This window comes from Bactrocera tryoni, chromosome 1 (genome assembly GCF_016617805.1).
Source record: "Bactrocera tryoni isolate S06 chromosome 1, CSIRO_BtryS06_freeze2, whole genome shotgun sequence".
NCBI classification, from domain to species: Eukaryota; Metazoa; Arthropoda; class Insecta; order Diptera; family Tephritidae; genus Bactrocera; species Bactrocera tryoni.
Window position 1 is genome coordinate 45,955,824 of NC_052499.1, and position 12,977 is coordinate 45,968,800.

The 12,977-nt window shown below is 34.8% G+C and overlaps 1 non-coding gene across 1 annotated transcript; it reads right to left on the reverse strand.

Moving 5' to 3' along the window:
• Positions 1-11,035: 11,035 nt before the first annotated feature.
• On the reverse strand, positions 11,036-11,107 carry Trnam-cau. The gene has a single exon. It is a non-coding gene; the product is annotated as a tRNA-Met (tRNA).
• Between the last annotated feature and the right edge of the window lie 1,870 nt (positions 11,108-12,977).

Consider the following 12,977-nt stretch of genomic DNA (forward strand, 5'->3'; position numbering starts at 1 on the left):
TACTCCACGAAACGTTAGGCAACAAAGCATTATCATACAACAACACATCATTAACTTAAATATACATACAAACAAACAAACATATAAATTTAGATATTGGAACAAAAACAACAACAAGCAAGCAAAGTTATTAGCACAATTACACTTATTTACGAAATAAAAAGAAACTTAAAATATTTAGCATTAAATAATTAACTGTAGTTAATCAATATGAAAGTTTATAGGCAATTGTGACAAAAACGCACCAACAAGCTAACGCAAATACAAAAACAAATGCACTAAATAAAAATAAGAAGCCCACAAGAGACATAATTAAAGAAGTTGACCCGAAAAAAAGCTGCATTTACCGTTATGTAATCATATATACATGCATATACAAGCGTACATATACATACATATATAACATCCTATTACACCGACGTGCATATATCAGAAGAAACAAACATACATACATATATACAAATATTTGCTCATATATTATTCGAAAGATATAACACAGCCATACATACTCCTGTAGGACACCCACACAACCACTCCCCTTATCATACATTTCCTGAAGAAAAACTCGCAGTTTGCAAGAAAAACTCATACAATTTCACAAAATCATGCGACACTCCCGAGCAGTTGTTCCCAAAAGCAAATATTTACTATAAAAGCAAGTTAAGAAAAACCGCAAAACAAAAAAAAAAAAATTATTTATGAAAAAATTATATATACTATTATGTACTATTAAACATGTATGTGTTGGATGTGACTACATAAATAAATATTATACAAAATGCATGTATACTTGACACAAATTACAAATACAAATATAAATACAAAAATGAAAAGCATTATACATACATACATACATACAACTATGAATATGATTATTACAATTATTAAATATGATGATTGACTATGAGCATAATGGGATATAATGGATACAATAATGAGTTGATAAATAAAAATATTACATTTTTAAAATGAAAAACAAAAATATGTGTCTTTTTATTTGCTGCCGACAGACGAAACTGTTTAAGGAGCTCGCTTTATTTGGCCATTTCAAAGAATCGATCATTTTGTGTACTACTGTGAGCAAAAAGTAGTAAGACTTTATATCGTCTTCCTCAAAGTAATCCCCCTCTGCCCCAATACACTTGTACCAATGTTTTTTCCAATCCTCGAAACAGTTGTTACGGTCAATTTCCGGAACAGACTTAGCGATTCACTCTTAATGTCTTTAATTGACTCAAAACGGTTTCCCCGAAGCGGTCGTTTGAGTTTGTTGAATAGAAGTCACACGGAGGTAAATCTCGCGAATACGGTGGTTCCGGCAAGATGTTGTTCACTTTATTGGTCTTCATTTGATTCATGTAGAACAAAATCCACACATACCATTTTTTTACTCAAATTCTTATTTTTTTTTTTGTTAAATACATTTTATTTGCAATCTATTTTAGTAAATAATAAGCAAATTTGATAACAAAACCATAATTTGACTTATATTTTTGGTCTCCCATGAGATCAAAAATAATATACAATATAACAATATGTTCTAAATACAAATGTTTATATAAAGAATTTTAATTATACATTTAATTTCGTAGTAACATATATAATTAAACATTTACTTAATTCCTAAATGGGAGATCTAGAACATGTTGTCTTTTAAGTCTAATAGTTTCATTACTATCATCTAATAACATGACTGCCAAAGGATTGTCATGATAACTTATCCTTAATTAATCTTAGAGTTTTCGATTGGTATCTTTGTAGAATTTCAATATTTGAATTACAAGCAGTGCCCCAAAGTTGCACACCGTATGTCCATATAGGTTTTAGTATAGATTTATATAATAGTAATTTATTTTCAAGATATAACTGCAATGTATGCCCAAGTAGCCAATAAAGTTGTTTGGTTTTTATTTTTAATTGTTTATTTTTGGCTTGTATGTGCTGTTTCCAAGTTAATCGTTTGTCCATGTGCATGCCGAGGTATTTAACGCAATCACTTTTAGGAATAGTATTACCATTTAAAAGCAAAGGAGGGCAGTCGCTTCGCCTTAATGTAAATAAAACGTGTACGGATTTACTCACGTTTGCTTTCATTTTCCAGCAATCTAACCAAGTCTGAATCTTGTTCAATTCTCTTTGCACTAAATTAGTTGCTTCAATTGGCGACTGGCTTGACGACAATAGGAGCAGTGTCATCAGCATAAGTAGCAATTAATACATTTTCAGTTTCTGGAATGTCAGATGTAAAGATGGTGTATAGTACAGGGCCAAGAACGCTTCCCTGTGGTACTCCTGCATGAATGTATTTTATGTCAGACGTATCGTCATTTATCTTTACATAAAACGACTTGCTTGTTAAATAGGACTTGAGAATTAGATATACTTGAGAGGAAAATACTTTTTTTTAATTTGTATAGTAGACCATGATGCCAAACTTTATCAAATGCTTCTTGTATGTCTAAAAACGCAGCTGAACAATATTCTTTACGTTCTAAAGCATCAATAATGTGATTAATTACACGATGGCATTGTTCGGGAGTACCATGATATCGACGAAACCCAAATTGGTGTTCAGGTATCACCTTATTCTCTTTTAGTATTGGCAATAATCTGCGCAAAAATATTTTTTCAAATATTTTGGAGAATAAAGACAACAAACTGATTGGTCTATATGAAGTGATTTCGTTCTCAGATTTAGCTGGTTTAGGCACCATCACAATTTCAGCACATTTCCACTGGGTAGGGAAATGGTTAAGCCTTAAAATAGAATTAAATATAAGTGTTAGCAACATAATTCCTTTTTTAGGTAAGCATTTAGCTACTTTGGCATCAATTTTGTCATATCCTGGAGCTTTCTTGTTAGACAATTTCTCTATTTCAATACGTATTTCAGCGGGTGTAATATGCTTTAGTGGTAAAGACATTTGACATGCTATGTCAAGGAATTTTAATATTTCAGCATCATTGTTCCTGCCACTGTTATCAAAAGGAGAGAAAGTTGTTTCAAGTTATTTACTAAATGCATTTGCTTTACTTTTATCTGTTCTACACCAAACGTTGTTACTGTCTTTGATAGGTACATTTATTTTTTTAGGCCGTTTTATGTATTTTGTAGCATTCCATATCCTATGGTCTTCATTATTTCTATAATTTAAACTCGCAATATATTCGGATATCGATTTATTTTTGAAATCAGCTAATTTTTCTTTCAGCTCCTTTGTGGCTTTGTTTAGAATAGTTTTGTCAGTTGGATTTCTGCTGCTTTGCTATTTTTTTCGTAAACGTCTTTTATTCTGTATTAATGCTCTAATTTCTGTAGACACATGAAATGAGTTGTGAGGCGAGAATTCATTCCTCTTTTGGGGAGTAGCAGCAAAAGCAGCTTCATGAATAAAGTTTGTAAAATCTTCAACTGTATCATCCAGTTCAGCTGAAGTTTTAATAGAGGTGTTAAGTACTATATTTTGAGTTAACCAGTTTTAAAATATGCAAATATTACTTTTGTTGCTTAAAGCAGAATATTTTCGTGGTTTAACATTGATTAATGTGTTGTAGCTGACAATAATTGGCGAGTGATCAGAGCTTAATTCTTCTGAGCTAACCGCATCTAAAAGCTGAGTTGGGATACCTTTATAAACGGCAAAATCTAAGAGGTCAGGAATTTTCAATGGATCACTTGGCCAATAGGTTGGCTCACCACTTGACAGAGTTCTTAAAATATTCTTAATAATGCATTTGTAAAGCTCTCTACCCTTTGGGTTTAGAATACGTGAGCCCCACCAGGGATGCTTAGCATTGTAATCTCCTCCTACAAAAAATCTTGGACCGAGCCCACTAAAATTTGAACATAAAAAGAAGTCATTCGGTGCCAAGTTAAGACTTTATGGTGGATGACTCATCAAATTGATGTTTTGAGTGTTCAAATATTGACAACTGAATATTCGTCGACAGAGAGTTTGCATTGTCGTGGTAAAGAGTGATTCGTCTCCGGCGGTTGGTTTCGCTGATTTCTTGAAACTGTCAAAGAAATGTTTATACGTAGGTTGCTATATATATTTCTGGCCTAATAATGTAATTAGGCATATTTATAAACGAAAATGTTTTTTTTTTTAAATTTTTTTGTCGATTGCTGTTTTGTTGGGCTCATACGCATAGATCCATGATTCGTCACCTGTGACGATCTTTTAAACGTCTTTTGAAGCACCGCGATCGAATTTTTTCAGCATTTCTTTACACCAATCCACACGAGCCGTTTTTTGAGCGATTGTCAAATTGTGCGGGATCCAACGAGATCAAACCTTTTTTACGGCCAGGTGTTCATGCAATATCGAATGTATGCTGGTGGGAGAAATGTATAGGCATGCTTCTATCTGAAGGTATGTTACATGACGGTCTTGCATTATCTGTTCACGTACGGCATCGATGTTTTCTGGCACAACGGCTGTTTTTGGACGACCTTCACGGAATTCGTCTTCGAGCGAGCGTCGGCCACGATTGAATTCGTTGTATCAGTTTTTCACAGTGCTATAGGATGGTGCTTCATAGCCATACAAAGATTTTAGTTCATCGATGCACTCTTGTCGTGATAATCCACGTCGAAAGTTGTGAAAAATGATCGCACGAAAATGTTCACGAGTTAATTCCATTTTTTGGCCGAGATGATTTTTTTAATTCCCTTTAAATAAAACAATTCACGATTAAATGACGAAACGTTCTGAATGATGTTATGCTAAACAAGTAAGGAAGGGCTAAGTTCGGGTGTCACCGAACATTTTATACTCTCGCATGATAAAGTGATAATCGAGATTTCATTATCCGACATTTACATATTTTTTTATTTTGCTCTAAAATGAATTAGATTAGATCAATTTGTGTACTTTGAGTATTGAATTGTATTCTCATTTCCTAATGTATATATTATATAGAGAAGGCATCAGATGGAATTCAAAATAGCTTTATATTGGGAGAAGGCGTGGTTGTGAACCGATTTCACCCATATTTCGTACATGTCATCAGAGTGTTAAAAAAATATTATATACCGAATTTCATTGAAATCGGTTGAGTAGTTCCTGAGATATGGTTTTTGGTCCATAAGTGGGCGACGCCACGCCCATTTTCTATTTTTAAAAAAGTCTGGGTGCAGCTTCCTTCTGTAGTTTGTTCCGACAAAATTTAGTGTTTCTAACGTTTTTTTTTAGTCGCAATTTTAGTGATTTGCAACATAACCTTTGTATGGGAGGTGGGCGTGGTTATTATCCAATTTCTTCCAGTTTTGAACTGTATATGGAAATGCCTGAAGGAAACGACTCGGTAAAGTTTGGTTGACATAGCTATAGTAGTTTCCGAGATATGTACAAAACTTAGTAGGGGGCGGGGCCACGCCCACTTTTCCAAAAAAATTACGTCCAAATATGCCTCTCCCTAATGCGATCCTTTGTGTCAAATTTCACTTTAATATCTTAATTTATGGCTTAGTTATGACACTTTATAGGTTTTCGGTTTCCGCCATTTTGTGGGCGTGGCAGTGGGCCGATTTTGCCCATCTTCGAACTAAACCTTGTTATGGAGCCAAGAAATACGTGTACCAAGTTTCATCATGATATCTCAATTTTTACTCAAGTTACAGCTTGCACGGACGGACCGATGGACGGACAGATGGACAGATGGACAGACGGACAGACAGACATCCGGATTTCAACTCTACTCGTCACCCTGATCACTTTGGTATATATAACCCTATATCTGACTCTTTTAGTTTTAGGACTTACAAACAACCGTTATGTGAACAAAACTATAATACTCTCCTTAGCAACTTTGTTGCAAGAGTATAAAAATGTCAAACTTTCCAATGGAAATGTCAGATTGCACCTGGCAACACTTAGTGTTGCCCTAGGCCAGAATATATATAGCAGCCCTCGTACTATTCTCAACATTTACTGCACGGCGTTGTTCCAGAGGCAAAGTGGCGACGACATGTCTATGATAAAATTATGAGAGTGCAACACTGGTGTTGCTAATACACACCATACACTCAATCCATCAAAAACAAAATCAGTTGATGTATTGACAAACTTCAAATTTTTTGTGGTGTTACGATCTTCAACCCCGTGCCAGTGGGATTTACCAGAATATCAAAAAACTACAACTGCTGCCATTGCTGCGATTATTTACGAAAAGTATTATTAGAAAATGGGTTATAAAAAAATATTTTATTTATAACTTTAAACTATTTTAATCAATTATTTTGTACAAACACTTATAAACGCAAACAACTTGTTGAGCTTGTAGAGAAAAATCTCAAGGTAAGCTACAAATGGGGAAACAGTAAAAATAAAATTAAGGCACTGTTGGAAATTTTTCGAACAAAAAGAGAGAGAGTAATATATTCAACATAGTCTTTTTCTTGTAGAAACATATTTTCGTATGGAATCCCTTAACGAAATTTACATTTAACACACGATAAAAAATGAATAGCTGGGGATGCCTAGGCGCAAGTGTAGTTTTATTGCGATATCTTAATTATTGCTCAAGTATCGCTTAATGAATAGACTGACAGGCATCAGATCATCTCGTCATCCTGATCAATTTGGTATATATGTTAAAACCTTTTTATTTCAAACCATTCGTTGAAATATTTTTTTTTTTAGGTAGGTATGACTACATTGACATCTGTACCAAATATCACATCAAAATAATCATTAATTTTAGAATACTGTTGTTTTTCTGAAGTACACAAAGGGCATTCGCGGACTTTCAAGATTAGAAATTATTCAACGAAGAAGTTCCTTTGCATTTTGTAGGCGGAACCAACTTTCTGGTGCTTAAATGTTCAGAATATTGGAAAAGGCTTTCGACGATAATTTTTTGTCGCGAGCAAGTGTTTTTTATTGGTAAAAATTATTCAAATAGGATCAATACGGCCATCAACATCAACTTATGGTCAATACGTCAATAAAATGGAGGAATTGGTGCTTGCGAATCCACAATTAACAGTCAAAGATCTTACTGGTATCGTTGGAATATCGGAAGGATCAGAGAAAAACATTTTGAATGATCATATGACCTAAGAAAATTGAAATCTCAAAATAGCATCGTTTTAACATTAAATTCGGCATGAAAGGCCTATTGGGCAGTTCGCTAAGCAATTTAATTTTTCTTTTATTTTTTGATCCAATACGTTGCCAACTGCCGAGAAAGATATTGATTCCACGCTCATAAAACTTTTGAACTGGTCCGAATGGCTTCTGCCATCTTGACTGATTGATTTGAAGGTTATTCCACCCAAAAAATCTACATGGACCAGAACAAGTAATAGTTAGATGGTGCCATGTCTGGGGTATATGTTGAGTGCGGTAGCACATCCCATTCAAACTGCAAAAACTTTTGTGACCATAAAGTAATAGGCAATATTCAGTGCGAAAATCTACTTATTATCCCTTTAGTCCCCTATGCCTTTGTATAACTTTTTTAAGTTTGAACAAAATGAAATTTTATTTATTTATTTCAAATTGTCTTGATTACAGATTGATTAAATATTAATATAGAACGGAACTCACATAAAAAATACGCTTACGCGTTTATGGCCGTGTTAACAACAGCATGCCAGTCATTCTTCTTTTCACAACGTGGCGCCAATTGGAAATGCCAAGCAAAGTCAGGTCCTGCTCCACCTGGTCTTTCGAACGGAGCGGAGATTTTCCTCTTCCTCTGATTCCCCCGGCGGGTACTGCGTCGAATACTCTTGATTCGTTGAACTATGTCAAATTCAAGGACCATAAATCTTTCGCAGAACTTTTCTCTCAAAAAGTCCGACTCACCAGATGCTGTCATCGTCTATGCCTCTGCACCGTATAGCAGGACTGGAATAATGGGTGACTTATAGAGTTTGGTTTTTGTTCGTCGACAAAGGACTTTACTTCTCAATTGTCTACCCAGTCCAAGACTTATTCTGCGTTGTATATCTAGGCTGACATTGTTGTTTTTGCTGTTAATGCTGGTTCTAAGATAGACGAAATTATCTACAACTTCGAAGTTATGACTCTCAATAGTGACGTGGGAGGCTAGTCGCGAGTGCGACGACTCTTTATTTGATGACAGGAGGTATTTCGTCTTGCTCTCGTTCACTGCCACACCCATCAGCTTCGATTCCTTATCCAGTTTGGAGAAAGCAGAATTAACGGCGCGGGTGTTGAGGCCAATGAAAGCAATATCATCGGCATACAACAGCAACTGTATACTCTTATAGAAGATTGTACCCTCTCGATTAAGGTCTGCAGCTGGAATTATTTTCTCCAAGAGCAGATTGAAGAAATCGCAAGAAAGAGAAAGAGAGTCCCCTTGTCTGAAACCTCATTTGGTATCGAACGGCTCGGAGAGGTCCTTCCCGATCCTGATGAAGCTTTTGGTATTGTTCAACGTCAGCTTACACAGCCGTATTAGTTTTGCGGGGATACCAAATTCAGATATCGTGGCATAAAGACAGCTACTTTTCATGCTGTTGAAAGCAGCTTTGAAATCGACGAAGAGTGGTGTATGTCAATTTTCTTTCCACGGGTCTTTTCCAGGATTTGGCGCATGGTGAATATCTGGTCAGTTGTTGATTTCCTAGGCCTAAAGCCGCACTAATAAGGTCTAATGAGTTTGTTGACGATGGGCTTTAATCTTTCACACAATACGCTCGATAGAACCTTATACGCGATGTTGAGGAGGCTTTTCCCACGGTAGTTGCCGCAGATTGTGGGGTCTCCCATTTTGTGTATTGGGCAAAGCACACTTAAATTCCAATCGTTGGGGATGCAGTCGTCCAACCATATTTTACAAAAAAGCTGATGCATGCTCCTTATCATGTTTTAAGACATGTAGTTCCGTATAAAGTACGATTTGATCAACTGTAAAAACTCCATAGCGACAAAAAGGAAAACCTTATATGGATTTATTTTACATAATTTGGGTTACTTACTATATATTATGCTTTCTTATTTTTGTTGTCTTTTTTTCATTTAAAAAAATGTGTCCTTAACCCCGGAATTAATTTGTGAAATGCAATTTTATTCAAATCAAATTATGTATTTTAGTTCAGAAAGCGTGCAACATGTCTTTGATTGTGAGATTGCCGCACTTAACTTCCAATAAAGACCAACAGCTGGAACGTATCACTTCATATACATAGGTACATACATTACATTACATGAATATCCATAAGCATGTATGGTATATGTATATGTATATGCCATACCAATTCACAGATCGCTGACATTTATGAAATTGCAAAAATTTCAAATATTGACATCAAATGCTAAGAGCTAAGTTGATTGACATAATGCGTTAAGGTTCAAAACGCAAGGGTTCATGCAAACAATTTTCACAATTAAAACAATTTTGTGAAATGCAGTTTAAAAATTATAATTTAATTCGATATAATGATAACATATGGAATGTAGATGTTGATTGGCTATTTAGCTTCCAGCTAACAAGCTTGATAAATTAAAAGTAAGTTTCCGATAATGACTTATATATCCTTTAAATTATTTCAAAATATTATATGCTAGCAGCTAAGACAATAATTTGTAATATTAATAAAAAACAACAGGATAAACAGGACATTATTTAAGGTGATATATTTCGAGGATCCCTAGTTTTTTAAATAAAAAAACACAGAAACTCCAAATTTAATGAGGAATGTTTATTATTATTCGAAAAAACATCCTTGGCATTTCCTTTTTGAAGATTATCCTTTCCAAGTGTTGGACGCGGCTTCTGTTGTCTAATTTTCGATGACTCGTTCGAACATTTCGTCTGGTAACTGGCGAATGATACGCTTGATCTTTTGTCCGAAGGCCTGAATCGTCTAAACTTGTGATATCACTCGATTTTGGTGGCCATTCGACCGGCCCAAAATTATCTGCTCACCGAAGTGTTCTCTCAATAAATCAATTTTATGATGCGATGTGTGGGAAATGGCTTTCTCTTGTTGAAACTAAATGCAGCCGAGATCATGAGCTTCAATTTCAGACATCGGTTATCATGGCGCGATAACGGTCGCATTGACAGTTACGTTGTCACCGGCATTATTTTTAAAGAAATATTGACCGATGATTTCACCGGCCCGCAAGCCATACCAAGCCGTTGTTTTTTTCTGGATGAAATGGCAGCTCTTGAATCTCTTCAGGCTGCTCTTTGTCCTAAATGCGGGAATATTGCTTGTTTACATACCCCTTGAGCCAGAAATTGGCCTCATCGCTGATTAAAATTTGCCTGGAAAACTTCGCCAGACAATACTGAACAAAAAAGCATGACAGCTTGACACAACTCACACGTGATCTGTCAATCAGGGGCAGATCCAGAGTAGAGTTTTGGGAGGAGAACTATTATATATAGTTTTGTTCTTGCAACTCAAAGTCCTTTTCTTCGCGGAGTGCCACTTATGTTGGAAATAAAGTATAACTTTTAACTTTTGGGGGGAACTTTTTGTTATTTTATCTTCCATTTCCGATGCGTTTCAAACTACTATGCGTTTTTTCACCTTTTAAAAGTATGATACCTAATCAAGTCTCTTAATTTCGATTATAACCATAGATTCCGTGTCCGTAATGAAATCCATATGTGAATTAGTTTTAAAAACCGATAAAATAGTCTAATTTACTGATTTTGACGTTCTTGCTGATCTATACATAGGTCAGGGACTCTCTCGATTTGTTCTCCTTCTCTCAAATACTCAATACTAAATGTATATAGTTTCCGCACTTGGCACATCTTTATTTGTTACCAGCATTATTATTTGAAAGTGCTTCTACCGGAACGAAAACCTAAATTATGCTAAATAAGTACACCATTAAGTGAGTTTGGCTTATTCAATTAAATTTGTATTATAATTAAAAACTTCTTCAAATAATTTTTATTTGGTGTTTGTATGCTCAATTTATTCTTTAATAACTTATTTTTACTGAGTTACACATAGATATAAATAAATAATATAATTGCTTGAGTTATGTTTCATAATAAAAAAAACGAAATCACAGACTGTTGAATCAGTTAATAGCAGAACAAGGTTTCGATCCTCGGACCTCTGGGTTATGGGCCCAGCACGCTTCCACTGCGCCACTCTGCTGCTTATTCACAATGCGAAACAACGTGGTCAAACGTTTTTCGACAAGAACAAAACTAGTACAAGAACATATATATGTATGGGTAAACATGTTTCAAAAATCACCCCTGCAAATGTTATTCTTTCGTGGCACCAGTTCTGCAAGAAACTCTAATTGGAAAAACTGATTTTATTAACTTTTAAAATATTTTGGTACTACATATATTGAATGCAAATCTAAGTTAGTTGCTTAGCAAATACTTGTTCATCTCGAATTTTATATCTTCGATTATATAACCAGTAGGTGGCGCAGTTCTGTATTGCATTTCTCAAAATCATATTTGAATAGTACGTTTTGTTTTGAAACTGGAACGCATATTATTTTCCAAAATTGGACCGCTAGATGTCTCTGTTTTCAAGGAAGTTCTTAGTTCTCACTGTAAATCAGAATATTTTCGGATAGTTATGGTTCCGAAAATGAAGATTCACAGAAGGACTTATGCTAAATTCACTGACATTTGGCCTTCTAGGATGTGTGGACACTGTAGTCGAACCAATTTAACATTTTGTTTATTACTCGTATTCCTATAGACCACTAAATTATTAAAAATACTTGGTATACAATTAATCTATATTTTAATAATTTTTAATCATTACAAAATTTTTTTTCAAAATAATCACAATTATTTTATTCTTAATTTTGAAATACATGTGAGTAATAAAACCTAGAAACTACAAACAAACTCATAATAAAATACTCAATCAAGCCCGCCTGAAGATATTGGAACAACTAATTTGGGATATTGCGTTTCCAAAGTTTGCTTTTTTGTATCTTAAATTGGTCGAACATTTCTTCATGCCAGCGATGTCAAATATGTATACCTCGGTGCCCAAAATATCGCTCACTCTGTAAGATATATTAAAGAAATTCAAAGAGAATTCTGATATTCATTTCCTGATAATAATGTGACCTTACGTTACCGGATATGATCTTATACTTATGGAGTTCTCGATACTTATGGAGTTCTCTATATGTGCCTAGTTAATATAATTTCGTTAATGACGAACAACGTCCAGGACGGCCATCAAAATCAATTGATGATCAACACGTCAATGGGAATATAGGAATCGGTGCATGAGAATCGACGTTTAACGTCAGAGTTCTTACTGCCCCCGACGACTTTTGGGGTTTTTGCATAATATGTACACCGTAGCATACGTCGTGTTGTTTCTTTATGCGTTTTTCGATAAATTTTCAACTAATTTCGTGCCGAAACCACCGTTTTCACCTGATTAAGCTCCGTGTGACTTCGGGCTATTCAGAAAACTCAAACGACCGCTTTGGGAAAACTATTTTGAGTCAATTGAAAACATTAAACATGAACCGCTACGCACATTGAAGGCTATTCCGGAAACTGCCTTTAACAACTGTTCCGAGGATTGAAAACAAACGTATGCACAAGGGTATTTGGGCCAAGAGGGACTACTTTGAGGGAGACGACATAGATTATGAAGAATAAATTAAGTATTTTAAAATTATGAACAAAGTCTTACCATTTTTGCTTATAGGAGTATATATATAATTTGGCGGTGAAAATGGCTGAAATCGATCCACGTATTTACGCCGAATGTATGAATGAAGTTTAAGTTTTCGTAAAAAAATTTCATAGGAATCTGTTCTTGAATCTACTTTAGTTTAATGTCAATGTAAAGAACATAAAAAATACCCTTTACAACTAGCTCAGAGCTTGACCTAGGCACAATTTACCACTTTACAGTTGACCTTAAATCCTTGGTTTAATATGTGATGACATATGCCAACACGTGGAATATTATAATGATTGTTTGTTGTTAGTTTAGTTTATTGGGCTTCATATCCCCTGATAAATGATTT